The following is a 12,451-nucleotide window of genomic DNA, read 5'->3' on the forward strand; positions in this document are numbered from 1 at the left end:
ACGAGAAAGGGTGGCAAGTGGAGAAAAAGAGTCGAGCAGGGGGAGGACTTGTCTTTCTGGCTTTGTGGAAAAGATGGAGGCAGCAGCAAGGGCACAGGCTCTGAGGTTATGGAGAAACAGCAAGGAGCGACCCTGAGGAGGAGGTCAGAGTGACGGAAGGGGGTCAGTTAGTTGAGGAGCTTACTGTTCTGAGGGTCAAGGCTTTTACAAAGCGAAATGAGTGTTAGAGGATTTTGAGCAGAAGAGCCCCATGAACTTCGGATTTTGTTTTCAAATAGCATTTTAGTGTGTTCTGGGTGAAAGTTTTGGCTCCCTTTCAACAGTGCCTACATAGGTTGGTTTAGCGACATGGGATACGTTCTTCACAAGGTGTGAACCTTGTCCTTATTTCCATTCTGCTTGCTCCATTTCCATTCATCTAGTTTCCCTATCCCTTTCCATCTTTGTTTTAACATGATCACCAACTGGCCACATTATAAGTGGTTTGTTCTATCTATCTATCTATCTATATGTGTATTTGTATTTATTTAGGTTTTATTTTATTTTAAAGGAGTCAGTTACTTTGCAGAAAGAGCATAGAGGAAGGGCCTGATCTCCTCCAGCCTTATAAGGAATAAAGGAGACTCAAACTGTACATTGCGCCCAGGCTGATTCTTACGAGGCAGGGGTCACACCTACCCCACCCTCAAACCTTTCTTTCCAATCTGGACACCAGCCATCCTTCCGCAGCACTCTCTACTTCTCAGCCAGGTTCAACCATTCATGGCCCTGGCCACAGAGGACTCACCAACCATGCTCACAATTACGGGGCGTAACAGGGGAGTTGTTAAGAGGTTATCATTCAGTATCGGATAGGCTCAGGACACAGTTCTTCAAGTCAGGACAGCCTGGATAGGCTGCTCCTAAGCCTCTCAGTTGCAGGTGCCCTTGGCCTCGGCCCTGGTTGAATGTCCAGATGTTGGAGCACAGAAACCTGGTTCCCTCACTCTCACTCCCAATTAAGTGCCTGGAGGCATCCTACTGGGCAAGCAAGCTTCCTGCCCCAAGACACTGAGCTTTACTTGCTCCCTGGGCTGAAAAGCCCCCCACAGTTTTGTGCTTGGCTCTCTGTTGGTGTTTATGCAGGCGCTCTCTGCTGGTGTTACAGTTGTCTGTATCGGGAGGTTCAGTTCACAAGCTCCTTCGGATCCCCTGCACTCCTGACCTTTCTGTTTTGATGATAGTAGTGTGATATCCCTTTCCTGCTGCTGAGATGGCATCTTCCCCTCCCTGCAGGATGGCAAAGTTGACCAAGCCCCTTGTTCGACTTCCAGGCTCTTATCATCACAGCGAGCCCTGTTAACCCTCACAACGGAATCATCGAATCCTAACAGCGCCCCCCACTTCTCTTATCCAGGGCCATCAGGAAAAGGAGAAATCCATCCAATTTCCCTGGTCCCACTCAAGTTTTTCGGTGGGAGTTGCAAGGACTGGCTAGAAGAGTCCTAGTTAGTAATTCACTGCCCCACGGTCCCCCTGGGTGATTGTCATTGTTTTGTTATCTGTTATTTTAGCTACAGGTGACGTCAGGGCTAGATTAAGTTCAAGGCTTAAAGAGTATCTTAGGACAACAGGACTAGGGAAATCCATCTGTCTGCATCAGTCCAGTGGGCTTGTTCTTTTGTTTTGGTGGTTGGCCACTTGGGATTCTGCCCCACCTGTTTCCTGTTCTATCAGGGTCCGTTTATGGTGGCCCTGATCAGAATGGCCAGCAGTGGCTGGGCATTGGGTGTACACCTGCCCTTCATTTATCGACTATCCTGCTGTCCTACGTTTTGCTTTGATGCCAATAGTAAAAGATGGCCCCTCCAACGATTAACCAGACAGTGATTGTGATGGGTCATCTCCCTGGAGGAGGATCTCCAGGTAATCTCAGGGAAGCTGGGTGATGACCTGATGTCCCTGGTGCCTGGCCTAGCTGCTGCCTCCTCTGGCCATGACCTCAGACCTCCAAGCGGTACAGTCAGCACTGAACTTGCAGATGCCTGGTCTGGGTTTCCAGTTCATGTAGCCTGAGGCCCTGTACCTCAAAATCCGGTGGGGTGAAAGGCAAGGGAAGAAAGAAGGAAGGGCCCTGGAATTGGTGTTTTTAAAGACACCTGTGAGAGTTGAGTGCTATTTCAAAGTGAGCCCCGAGGTGGGCTTGAAGCCTCCGCTTGGGAGGATCTGGGAGCACCGTTGGGTTCCCAGCATCCTTGGAGGAAGCCCGAGCCTTGGGGACTTGCCAGGCCCGGGCCCTGGGACACGAACACAGGTCTTGAAGGGCTGGGAGTGGAGCCCTGGGGTCCCTCGGCAAGGGAAGCTTTGGTCCGGCGTGAGAGGAAGGTGAAGTGGCTTCCGCAGCTCTGTCTCCCCCAAGCCTCCTTCCCCACAGAGGACTAAGCCAGCCGGCTCACCGTAGCCATGAGCACACAAGTAAGTCTTAGCTGGTATTATTTCCAGGATCGTATTGCCCTGAAAAAATACAAATAAAAATTCAGACAAACAAGTGGTCTGAAAACAGGAGAAAAAAAAAATCCCTCCTCTTTTTTGGCACGATGCTGATTTTCACCCAACGACCTGTCTTTGGAACATGACCATGTTGATAAACGAGGAGTGGGTATATTTAGAAATTCCCGGGAGCAGGATTTCTACATGTCTTTGACCTTTTCTGTTGACTTAAGTGGAAAAAAAAAAAAAAGACTTTTTACTGCCTGTATTTATCAGAACTCTTAGTAGCATGTGGAAGAAACCTGCCTCCAATGGGCTGGCGGGAGAAGGGGAATGCTTTGACTTCTGGCTCTCAGCAGTTTCTGGATCGAGCTGGCTCCACCGTGGCCGAGTCCAGGTGCTTGGAGAGTGTAAGCCAGGGCCTGTCCCCAGCACTCAGCTCTGACCCCTTTCTGTGCTGGTTTTTGTTCGGGAGAAGTTCTTCCTGCGGTGGCCACTCTAGCAGGAAAGGCGTGCTTTCCCCGAGGACATTCTCCCGTGAATGTCAAGGGACATCCTTCTTACTGGCCAGGCCTCGTTCGCCTCTCTCCTCTGGGCTGGGCGGACACACACAGCCTTCTCCCGATCCATTCTGGAGCCGGGCAATGAGGTCAGCTCTTCCCAAGGCCCTTGCACGGAGAGGTGGACGTTCTCCAAATGAACGCAGGGGGTGCTGTCGCCGGAAGGCCAAGGGCTTAGCTGGAAGAAATGATAGTCCCCCTGCCCCAAAGTAGCTAGACGTCGACTCCACCAGCAAGTCAGCACATGCAGAAAGTTCTAGAAGTGTATAAGGACTGCAAGGTCATGAACACACCACCCAGATGTGTGCATATCCACAGAGTTGGATGTTCCAGAAGCCTTCTTTTTTTTTTTTTTTACACATTTTATTAGGGGCTCATACACCTCTTAGCATAAGCCATACATACATCAACGGTGTAAAGCACAGCTGTACATTCTTGGCCCTCATTCCAGAAGCCTTCTAACCGATTTCACAAAGGGATAAATCCATTCTGGAACCAAGACACATCTGCTTTCACTGTGCTCTCGTGTCTGGCTTCGCTCGGCCAGCGGGCGGGGGAAGATCTAGGGCACAGTGTCGGGGTTCCAGCCGCACCAGGCTCTCGCCTCTGCTTGAGTTCGCTGGTGAAGCCCCGTAACTCTCCTGAGCCACAAAAGGACACCGGGAGAACGCTACGAAAGTGCATGCAAACTGTGGAGCCGCGGAGACCCGCTCAGCCTGGTCTCAGGTGCGCTGAGTCCGTGCCAGCTCACAGTGACCCTCTGGTCACGGGGGCAGCACACTGCCTGCTCCTCTGTCAGCCTCACAGAGGCTGCCTCTGAGCCGTGTGGCAGCCACGGCATCAGGCCACCTGTTGCCGGTCTTCCTGCTTTGGGCTGACCCTCTGCTTCAGCCAGCATGGTGTCTTTTGTCAGGGACAGGTCTCTCCTGACAACATGCGCATACTCTTTCCATGCTCCCTTCTGAAGGAGCATTCTGCCTGTCCTTCTTCCGAGATGGATGTGCTTATTCTTCAGCTGTTCTAGAAAGAGTCCCTGCCAGCGTCATAATTCAAATGCATCCCTTCTTAAGTCTTCTTTGTCTGTTGTGTAACCCTCACAGGCATATGAAGCGGTGGAAATCACTCTGGCTTGGATCAGGTGCGTCTTAGTCCTCAAAGTACTGTCTAGGTGGTTCAACACCTTAGAGTGGTCTTGTGCAGCAGATTGACCCAAGACAGTGTATCTTTTGGTCTCTTAAACATTTTTTTTAAAAATCATTTTATTGGGGGCTCATACAGTTCTTATCACAATCCAGACATACATCAATTGTATAAAACACATTTTTTTCATTCGTTACCCTCATCATTCTCAAAACATTTGCTCTTCACCTAAGCCCCTGGCATCAGCTCCTCATTTTTCCCCTTCCCTCCCCGTTCCCCTCTCCTTATGAACCCTTGATAATTTATAAATTCTTATTTTGTCATAGCTTACACTGTCTGACGTCTCCCTTCACCCACTTTTCTGTTATCTGTCCTCCAGGGAGGAGGTTATATGTAGATCCTTGTAATAGGTTCCCCCTTTCCACGCCACCCTCCTTCCACCCTCCTGGTATCTCCACCCTCACCACTGGTCCTAAAGGGATCATCTGTCCTGGATTCCCTGTGTTTCCAGTTCCTATCTGTACCAGTGTACATCCTCTGGTCTAGCCAGATTTGTAAGGTAGAATTGGGATCATGATAGTGGGAAGGGGGGGCATTTAGGAACTAGAGGAAAGTTGTATGTTTCATCATTGCTACATTGCACCTGGACTGGCTCATCTCCTCCCTGCGACCGTTCCGTAAGGGGATGTCTAGTTGCCTACAGACGGGCTTTGGGAACCCACTCTGAACTTCCCCTCATTCACAATGATAGGATTTTTTGGTCTTTGATGCCTGATCCCACTGACACCTCGTGATCACACAGGGTGGTGTGCTTCTTCCATGTGGGCTTGGTTGCTTCCTCTTTTGGTCTCTTGACGGTTGCTTCCGTGGGCATTGGTTGTGGATCCAAGCAAGAGAAAATCCTGGACACCTTCGAACTCTATCTTGATGTCGTCTGCTGGTCTGCTGACCGTGAAGGGGGCATTTTATGATATTTTCAGGTCTTTAGGATTGGCTAGATAAAACACAGGATGCTCCTTTAGACTTGAGTGTTTAGATACACAATACTTTTTCAATACAAATATTGGATGGACTGCATAGATAACTAAAAAAGAAACGATTTCTTATTTCTCTGAAATTTGAATTTAACGGGGTGACCTCTAGTTTAACCGCTAAATCTGGCTACCCTAGGTGATCCCCACGAGGGACACGTGTGATGGTTGCGATCCCTCCCTTGTGCTCTTCCACGGCCACCTCTTCCTTGCACCAGGAAGACGAGGCTCACTGGCAGCCTGTGTTCAGTAGGATCGGAGCGAGCCGTCTGTTCTTACTTTTGACATGTTGTGTTGCGGCTGGCTCGGTTTGAGCTTGGGTTTGACCGCCCCCTACTCTTGATGTCGACGTACAAGGGCAAGGAACAGCACAGCTGCCAGGGCTCCGCTTCCTACGTGCAGGGGGTTCTTCCTCACAGAACCTGCTGAAACACGCCTCGGCCATCAGCGGATGGCTGCAGACGAGTTCTCTCGGGAATACACCTGTCTTCGTCTCCTTAGGGTGCCCTCAAAAAAAAAAAGTTCAATTAAAACAGTGCCTTCCGTGGGTGTCTGTCCCTTCGTCCGTGAAACTCAAGGAGGCAGAGAGATCAGCTCAGGTGATAGCTCTTTTTATTTTTTTAAGAATTCAAAGCGGTCATCCTTTGATATAGTTTCTCCAAGAAGGTTTTGTTTTTTTTTAATCCTTGTATTTGCTGCTCAGGAAGATGTTTTAAGGAAACGAGAAGCGGCATTGGTGAAAGAATTTTGATCGGGGAGGGTGCGTTGAGGATTTTTTTCTCCCAACACGACAACGCACCTGCTCATGCCTCTTCACAACAAGGGCTGTCCTGAAAGAATTTTGTGGAGGAAACCTTACCCTCTCACCCCGCAGCTCTCATCGCACGCCATCAGACTCCTTTTTGTTTCCCCAAACTAAAAAAGCAAATCAAAACATCAAAGTGGAACACAATTTGAGTCCCTGAAGGATTCCCAAGCCATGTGGAGAGTGTAGAATTATTCAGACCTTGATGGAGGACGGGCTAAGAAGCAATAACTTCACATTTTAATGTTTTCATTTCACGAAGGCGTCTACGATTTTGTTACCCCACTCTTTGATTTTACCCTCTAAGGTGAACTCTGTCAAGTTTTTGTGCGGAGCTCGGTTTACATTTTGAATCCAGGGCTGTGTCTTCCTTTTGGAAGTCATAACTTTGGGCTTAATCTCCTCAGTGGCTCAGTTTACCCATCTGAGACATTAGGAAAATAATGATCTCACCTCATTGGGTGGGTGTGAAGAGTAGATCCTATGTGCAGAGTGCTTAATTTAGAGCCCGGTATGTGGCAAGCACCCAGGAAGTGTCAGCTGTTTACAGTTACAGTGAATCTGCAGAAGGGAGCCGAGCTGGTCTAGAACAACCCATCTGGTTTTCCAAATGGACTTTGCAGCGGTATCTGGAAACACGGCCACGTTGGCTGGTTCCTATGGCTCGATACTGGTACCGAGCAGGTCTAATTTTGAAACAAGAGTGATGCCTTGATGCCTGTCAGCAGCATGCAGCTTCCAGTTGGGGGAGGAGGGAGGAGGAAAGGGGAAGCGGAGAGAGTGGCTAGCAGTGATTTGAACTGAGTTGTCCGTAGCTTCGGTGGGTATCATTTTGGAAGTCTTGATTTTAGATTTTGTCTTAACTCCCCGGAGGCATGTCCCCGTTTAGCAGGGAGGATTGACCTAGGAATGTAACCTGAATCGGAGCCACAGACCCGGGCTTTCACTGTCACCTGGTTTCTCCCTCTCCCTCTCTATTCCTGCCCGGCAGGCTCTGAGCAAATACTGGGCACAAGGAGAAAGGAACCCCCAGGTCTTTAGAATTTTGGGAGGCTGTGCAAACACAGTGTGGATTAGACTGGGGTTTCCCAGTGCATTGTGGGTGGTTCTTCTTGCTTGAGTTCATTTAAAATGGAAATGGCTTTCTAGCTTGGGGTGGTTGTTTCTAGAGAGACTTGCTTCTAGATTACTATGGGAGACACTCTTATAGCCACCCCCTCCCCACCTCAGTCATCCCTCCGCATGGTTGTGTCGTAGCTTCAGTGAGAAGAGTGTTCTTGGGGGTTAAGAAATGTCAGAGGCACCTAAAAAATTCAGGTCTTTAAAAAAAATGTGGTAAAACAGATGGAACCAAAATGTTACCAGGTGAATAATTTTTAAATATGCCATTTGGTGACATTAATTAGATTCACCATGCTGCGCTACTGTTACCACGTTCCATTTCCAAATGGTTTTCGATCACCCCAACTTTAGTACCCTGTAAGTAACACCCACCAATGCTTGCCTCCTGCCCCTCGTCACCCCTGGTCACTAGGATTAAACTGGTCTCTATACATTTGTCTATTTTAGATTACTTCCTGTACCTGGAGTCATGCAATATGTGTCCTCCTGTGTCTGGCTTGGTTCCCCCAACATAACGTGTTTCGTGTTCGTTGATGTCACAGCATGCACCAGAACTCCATTTCTCTGTGTGGCTGAGTAGTGTCCCCTTGTACGCGTGAGAACATGGTGCGTTTTAGTTTTTCCTGTGTTGATGGACGCCGGGGGGATGAGCACCCCTTGGCTTGTGTGAATAACGCTGCAAAGAACATTGGTGTACGAGTAGCTTCTCCGCTTTCAAATCTTGACGTATGTGGGCCCAAGACTGGAATAGCTGGCTCCTGTGGGAATGTTTGCTGTTTAACATTTCAGGACCCATCCAACGATGAACTGCGGAGGCCGCACCTTTTCCCATTTCCCCCAGTAACCCCTGAGGGTTCCAGTTTGTCTGCACCCTTGCCCTTGCTTGCGATTTTCTATGTTGCTAATAATAGCCATCTCAGCGGGTACGGTTTCTATCTTTGAGAAATGAGCACTTTACCCATGAAAGACAAACTAGTGCACAACGACTCTATCGGTTTCCAGGTTAACCTGGTGGCCAGCCTTTAGCATTGACCCAGTGTCTTGGTCTGCTAGGCACTGACTGGGCATATATATATGATCTCGTGGAGTCAATGGCCAACCAGTGGAATGTGTGGAACCCAGACCACGTGTGGTCCTTGGACCCGTGCCATCAGCATCCGCTGGGAGCTAGTGAGAAATTCAGAGTCTCAGGCCTGGCTGCAACTCACAGCATCAGTAGGTTAACGCACCCCAGTGATTGATCGGCTCGTGAAGGTCTGATCTGCAGATGCGCTCCAATAGCTTCAGCTCCACTTTATCCATGAAGAATGCAGAGATGTGGAAGGGGTTTGTCAAAAGTCACCGGCTGCACAGTGAGGTGGCTGGGGTTCGGATGTTAGCTCGTCCTTATCATTGCCCCTGGCTGGATGGACTCCTTCAAGAGAAAGCAGAGTGTCCTCCTGTATTTTGAGGAGTGACCCTGTGACAGGATGGGAAAGCTTGGGTTTGGAGCCTCCGGTCCACGTTCGAACACTTGCCTTACAAATTATCTTGCCGTGGGCACCATTACCCAACCAGACGGAGACTTCGTTTTTGCATCTGTACGAATGAGATGGCGGCCTCTCCCCATGAGAATTTCTGTGAGCACAAAGTGAGAGGGAAAAATCTTTCAAGTACCTGGCTTGTAAATATTCAACACGTTTTGGTTGCTGTTGAAAGTCAAAAGGCAAAGCCAGAAGAAGAATGACTTTTTCCAGGTGACAGTCTTACACTGGTGGCTATCGATCATCTTGCGGTCACCTCTGAGAGCGTGGCTGGTGTCTCGGTTGGATGCGGCTGGCCCTTCTTTATCATATAACGATGACACAGTTGTTACTCATCAATGACCAGTGTTGCTGCGGAGTGCTGACATTGTGTCCGTCCATGAGCAGGCTGAGCACTTTCCACAACGTATCAGAGTTTCATCCGCCCAATAATCTAGGGAGATGGTACCATCATGTTTGACACTTAAAACGAAGGCGCGGAGAGATCAAGTAACTCACCCAAGGACACACGCATCTAGTAATTGGTAGAGGCAGGAGTTGAGGCTCTCAGATCTGCTGCCCTACCCGTTCTTACCGTCTGGATGTCTGCCCAAAGGTCGCCTTAGCAAGACCACCCTTGGACCCTTAATGATGCCTTCATGTCACAGAGAGAGGGGTGGACGGTGAGGCTCATGGCTCTCTCTCTGCCAAGGGCAGGGCCATCTGTGTTTGTTGCTGTTAGTGATTGTTGGATGATTACTCTTTTCTGGGTGGGTGTGAACCTGTGGCAAACAATGGGTATCCAGAGCCCCTTTCTGAACACCACAAGGAGCTCTTGGGAATGGCAGCGGTAGGATCCTTCCAGAGAGAGGTCCGCCAGCTTCCTCCATCCAAAGCAGCCCTGTTTGTGCAAGCAGAGTCTGCAAGTTCCAGATTCCTAATTGAGAGATGCTCATTAGGAATTAGGGAGAATCTGTCATACTTAGGCTGCTTTGCATGTGATGTTCAGTCAAGTTATTGGGGCTTCTGGTTTTGTGGCAGGAAACCAGGAGGGTTAAGAGGAGCTCTGTAGGATTGACCAAGCAGGAAACCAGGCTCCGGTGATGAGTTCTCTCCTTTTGCCTCTGTGGTTTGATTCCGCACCCACGGCAGAAAGATGGGGTGGGAAGACGTCGCTTTTCTTCTGACCGGAGCATCTTGCACACTCATTCTAGTGGAGGCACACACATGCAAACTCTGTCTGGGTCCTGGGTGCAGATCTCAGATGTGCTGCTGACTAGCTGTATGTCTCTGAGCCACTTTGAGCCTGAGTGTTTCCATCTATAAATCACTCATCCCGATTGGACCTTTTTGGGGGTTCAGGGGTAGAATTTCTGCCTTCCGTGCATGTTTCAACAAATGAACGTGCCACTGGGAGTGGCTAGTCATCGTGCCAAGAACTTTCTAAGACGGTGACCTGGCCGATTGACTGGAAGAGATCCTACCTGCAGCTCCTTCCAAAGAAAGGTGACCCCGCAGAATGCAGGAATTATCAACCAATATCATTAATATCACATACAAACAAAATTTTGCAGAAGATAATTTTTAAAAGGTTACAGCAGTAAGTCAACGGGGGACTGCCAAAAATTCAAGTTGGATTTAGGTGAGGAGTTGCCACAAGAAATACCGTATATACTGAAGTATAAGCCACCCCGAATATCAGCCGAGGCACCTAATTTTACCACAAAAACTGCATTAAAAATGTGCTGAAAGACTCGGTTTATACACAAGTATATACGGTACCCTTGTCGTATGGTTCTTGGCTGAAAGTAGAGAATATAGGAAGGTGTTAACTTGTGTGTTATTGACCGTGCAAGAAATTCGGCTGTATGAAAGAAAATAAACTATGGGTAACTGTGGTAGGTTACATAATCTGGTGTCAGTTTGAGAATTCAGAGTGAAGGGGTGGAGTCTAGGCTGTCAATCAGGTCATAGCCAAAGAGGCATCTGTGTGAGCCTGGCCTTCTCCTGAGGATTCTGGGAATTCCGGTGTTTCTCCCTGGAGGTAGGAGACACACACTCTTTCTTGACTCACTCCCTTCGAGATGTGCTACTGACAAGACACATGGTGCTACGCTGATAGAGCCTGTGCCCTGGGAGCTGGAGAAGCCATGCGGAGACCCCTGCCAGCACTGAGATGCTTACAATATGACTGGATCCACAAGACTTCCCACCTATTGGCCTGTGATCTTCCTGCATTCAGCATCATTGCATGTGTTTTGTGAGTCTGCAGAGGGCTTTGTGGATTGGTATTGGACATATAGGCTAATATTGGACTTATGAACTTGATCTGGACTGGGCAATATTCCATTGCTCTTGTCTATAAGCCTCTTTCTTATACACATCTGCGTGTCTATGAATTTGTTTCTCTAGTCTACCCAGACGAACATGGTAACATTGCCAAGAATGGGAATTTCAAAGCAAAAAATGGGAAGTAGGCTCCTGTCAAACCGATCCATAGACCGAGATGCAGTTGTTTGAACAGGACAAGTGGTTGCTGTGTGGTGTAAAAGCAGAAAACATGTGTACCACCACACACACTCAATCTGTACGCTGAGCAAATAGCCCAGGAAGCCGGACGACGTGAAGAAGCAGCCTCGGGATTGGGGGAAGACCCATGGACCATCTGCAGAGTGCAGATGACACAAGCTTGCTTTCTGGAAGTGCAGACGACTTGAAGCACTTATCGATGAAGATCAAAGGCTGCAGCCTTCAATATGAATTGCAATTCTGCCGAAAGAAAAAAAATGTTCTAATGACTTACCGGACCAAGAAGCAACATCAGGACCCACGGAGAAACTATTGAAATGGTCAAGCATTTCCTCTTACTTGGATCCACAATCAATGCCCATGGAAACATCAGGGATGTCTTGCATTGGGCAAATCTGCTGCAAAAGATCCCTTTCAATGCCACCTTGAGGACTAAGATGCACCTGGCACAAGCCCTGATATTTTCCGTTGACCCATAGGCATCGAAGACTACGGAAAACTGAAGAAGTGACTCTTTGGGATTCAACTGTTGGCGACGAACATGGAATATACTACGGGCCACCAGGAGAATGAAATAATCTACGTTGAAAGAAGGACAGCCCGGCTACCCCACTACCATGATCCGAATTCTACCTTGCAAGTCTGGATAGAGCAGAGGTTGTATACTGGTGCATATGGGAGCTGGAGGTACAGGGAATCCAGGGCGGATGATACCTACAGGACCAGGGGTGTGAGTGGCGATACTGGGAGAGTGGAGGGTGAGTGGGTTGGAAAGGGAGAACTGATTACAAGGATCTACATGTGACCTCCTCCCTGGGGGACGGACAACAGAAAAGGGGGTGAAGGGAGACGCCGGATGGGGCAAGATATGACAAAATAATAATTTATAAATTATCAAGGGCTCATGAGGGAGGGGGAAAAAGAGGACTTGATTCAAAGGATTTAAGTGGAGAGCAAATGCTTTGAAAATGATTAGGGCAAAGAATGTACAGATGTGCTTTATACAATTGATGTATGTATATGTATGGATTGTGATAAGAATTGCATGAGCCCCTAATAAAATGTTAAAAATTTTTTAAAAAAAAGAAAGAAAGAAGGAGAGCCACAGAGCATCTTAGCTGTGAAGGTGGTGAGCCCGTCTCACAGAGGTCAGGCGTGTACTCAGGAGGGACCGGTCTCTGGAGAAGGATCTTGTGCTTGGAAAAGTGGAAGGTCAGTGGAAAACAGGGTCTTCCTAACTTCCGTGAGATGGACTGGCACAGTGGCTGCACCCGTGGACTCCAACGGAGCAGC

General features: G+C 48.6%; 1 protein-coding gene across 1 annotated transcript in view; it reads left to right on the forward strand.

The window, feature by feature from the left end:
- Nucleotides 1-12,451, forward strand: part of KSR2 (kinase suppressor of ras 2) — a 384,468-nt gene that overhangs the window by 37,412 nt on the left and 334,605 nt on the right. The gene's annotated exons all lie outside the window — the stretch shown is intronic.

This window comes from Tenrec ecaudatus, chromosome 16, assembly GCF_050624435.1.
Source record: "Tenrec ecaudatus isolate mTenEca1 chromosome 16, mTenEca1.hap1, whole genome shotgun sequence".
Taxonomy (NCBI): Eukaryota; Metazoa; Chordata; class Mammalia; order Afrosoricida; family Tenrecidae; genus Tenrec; species Tenrec ecaudatus.